Source organism: Falco naumanni, chromosome 7 (genome assembly GCF_017639655.2).
Source record: "Falco naumanni isolate bFalNau1 chromosome 7, bFalNau1.pat, whole genome shotgun sequence".
NCBI lineage: Eukaryota > Metazoa > Chordata > Aves > Falconiformes > Falconidae > Falco > Falco naumanni.
This window is the reverse complement of record NC_054060.1, coordinates 28,727,432-28,731,058: the sequence shown is the minus strand read 5'-3', so window position 1 is coordinate 28,731,058 and position 3,627 is coordinate 28,727,432.

Genomic DNA, 3,627 nt, shown 5'->3' with positions numbered 1-3,627 from the left:
TGCCGGCACCCCCTGTTCCCAGCCCGCAGCTGGCCCATCGCGTGGTGCCGGCTCTCCTTCCCGGCTGCTTTTACAGGTCGTCCTGGGAGCATTACCAGAGCTCTGGGCTTAGGTGGTTGCCCTTCACAGCAGAGAGCGTATGATGCATTTCAGCATTTAAAAAGCTAATTTTATCAGTTTCATTGCCTTGTGTGTAATAGATATTTATGAAGTCTGTGTCCATATGATTTCTACCATTGAGCTCCTAACTTGGTGGCAGCCCTAACGCTTAGCAGGCTTACGTGCAGCAAGACTCAAATTCTTTCCTTTTAACATCAAATCATTCATTATTGTGTGATTTATTCAAAGGCTGCATCATGGAAAGTAAGAAATGCCTGTTGTTGCCAATAATATAATCACATGTGGGGCTTAATCCTGTAAACATGCACAAGTAAAGTTACTTACACATCTAAGTCTTTGGTGCATGCAGCCGTTTGAATAAACTCCTCAGCCTGAACGTGCATCTGTACAGTATTTAACGCGAAGGGTTTAAGCCAGCCTGGGGTCTTTGTGCTAAATATATAATAATTATTATAATGAGGGTATTAATGATTTGTTTGTGTACTGTTCTTACATCTAGTGCCAAATATTATATAGAATGTGTATCTGGGAAGCGTGTAGCCCTTCGTATTTTATATCTGTAATAATCCATGACTGAGTTGCTGGATTCCATCTCATTTGTATATGCCATATTTTTTTCCAGAACATCTGTTTAAACCCACACTGGATAGCTGCCAGATTAGTGGAAAGGATATGGTATAAAGAAGACTTTTGTTTCCTCCGAGCAAGGAGAAAAAATGAGTTACAAGTCGGTGCATATTGCCGAGAAGCAGCAACTTTTTCTCTCCAGAAGCAGATGTCCTGTAGTGTTTGAAAATGAAATGTTTTTGTGTCTCGCAGGCAAAGGTTCTGCGCTTCAACAATATTGATTGTCAGTTAGTACAGGCTGTCAGCCTGCCGTGGTTAACCTACCAGTTGTTGGAGAGACAATCATGAGCAATTAAGAATCACATTTCGCTGTTTCAAATGCCTCCATATTGCCACTTTATTCAAAATCCTTTTTTTCATGTTGGAAAGTACGTTGGTGAGAGAGAAGGAGTTTTCTTTTTTCCCCCTGCCAACCATATTTTCATTGCTGGCCAAGTTAAGAGAGATATATATTGCTCATAAACTTGCTGCAGTTTCTTGATTAAAATCTTACATCCAGCCCTCCTTTCAACATCAATCTATAATAATAAGGAAGGAGCACATTGCATTGCATGGCTTTGTATTATGCCTTGGATGCAAAGCACCAGGGAAAGACTGAGCTGCAGAACAAGCAGTAGCAACATGAGCCAAGAACTGTTCTGCATGAGGATGGGCCTTTGTGATTTGAAACGGGGGAAAGGACAGGAAGATTAAAACCAAGAAGAGCCAAAGGCTTAGCAGCCGAAGTTGCAACAGTGCTGGCTCTGCAGCCAGTTGTGGGAACAGCTGGTAGAAGCGAGGTAGCAAAGTGCTGAAATCAACCTGTTTCGCCATGAAAAACAGCCCATGTGAGATGAAAGCGAGTGCTACACAAACCAAAAGCCAGCAGTGCCTAGAAAGCTTGTGGCTCTTGTCACCCCACTGCCAAGCATCTTCCGAGGCTTTGGTAGCTGGTGGCCTTTTGGAGAGAAGTGTCAGAGGCACTGGGGTCTGGGCACTCCATAACTCAACGTGTGACAAAGCCTGGGCCAGGCACTATGCGCCTTATGTTGTGACAAACGGTGTGCAGACCGTCACCTCAGCTGCTTGTTCTGGTCCAAACACCTGGGAACCATCTCAGCCTCGTGAACCAACATGACTTAGAAGGACTTTAGGCAAAGACAAATCCTGTCTCCTCTTCCAGAACTTTTCCAAACCAAGGAATTTCCTAAAAGCAACAAAACCCCATAAGCTCTTCCAAGGGAGCACACCACTCACGGCCTCACAAGAGATTTCTGACCAGCAGATTACTGCCCCCACAGGGTTCCTCAGCACCCTGAACCTCACAAGCCCTTCCCACACCTCTGCCCCCAACCACTCATGAAATCCATGTGTGGTCTGTGTCCATAACGCTCAAAGGGATGGGACCTGGGGCAGCACCAGCAGGTTTCACTGGTGGGAAAAAACTCCTTGCAGAGCATGAGGTTCTACCCTACACATGGGGAAGGCAAGTAAATGCCAAGTTCTAAGCAAAACCGTATACATCATTCAGGGATTGTCAAGAGCAACTAGTAGAAAATGTCAGCACACACTTCACAATTAAGAGGCTAAAAAAACCAAGTTGTATGTGAACCCGTCCATGGAAAGGTTTCATTCCCACCTCACACTCCCCTCCAGCCCATCACCAATTACAAAAAAAAACCCCAAACCTTAGGCAACAGCAAAAGGCACCAAGGCAGCAATGGACCTGAGCCAAGTCCCACAGCGCTGCCTTGGCATTGCAGCACTGACCGATGAATCAAGTGAAATCTTTGTGATTTAGGATCTCAGCAGAAGTATTTCAGAAATTATCAACAATTTAGGGCAGCAGTACTAGCACGTGAAAGGTGCTGAAAATGGGGAATCACAAGAAAATAAAAGAGAAATTATGTAGCTGAATAATATTAAGAAATCATCTCCCACGCACATATGTACCCAGGTTCTGATACCAAGGCTGGTGTGAGTACAAAAGTGAAGAGTTTCATCTTTACTAAGATTTTGCCAATTCAAAACTTAGATTAAAGAGATTTCTGTGCAGTAGCTCTCTCTGACCATCTTCACCTCTGCTCTGTGCAAAACACAAGTTTGTCGTCTCACAATCACATTCTCCTATTTTTAAAACAATTTCTCTGCCATCTTGCTTTGTGGGAAAGACACTGAAACTGCAAAAGAAACTGTGTTGCTGGAGGAAACTGAAATGGCTTCGTGTCTGACATGTGAACAACAGAACAAAGTAAACACTGACAAAAATAGAAAGCAGTGTTTTATTTTCTCTCTGATCTTTCATTTTTTACGGGATATTATGATTACGGAGAACTTCCAACATTTCAGGCAAATGGGAAATTTTTAAACAACTGATGTAACAGAGAGTTCAGGTCGTAGCATGCAATGAAACAATATCTCATTCTTGCTGACAGCAGGATACAAAGATTTCTTGGATTTAGGACTCTTCCTGAAACTAGCAAGAACGATGGATAAATGTCTTTAAGCTGACTGCAGATCTTTGCATCATGCTCAGTCACTAAATGCTCTGTGTCTTTGATTCTTCCAGGATTAAACATCCAGGAAGACTAAACATGATTTTCCCCCCTCTCCCGTGTTTGCCTCTGAGTTGAGGAAAAGTTTTCTATCAAGCTATTCAAGCTGTGGCAAACGTCAGGTACCCTGAGCACCTTGCTCTGATTTACGATCCCCAAAATCTTGATCCTGATACCAGAGATGAGAAACGTGGATCCCTATCGAGAAAATGACTTGGTCTTATGCTGATCTCGATCAAACTGTTGACACTGGCATTAATCAAACATACTATGGTGTAATTACATTTTACACTGATCTATGAAATATTCATGCAATAATAACGAATACATACGTGCAATCATACAA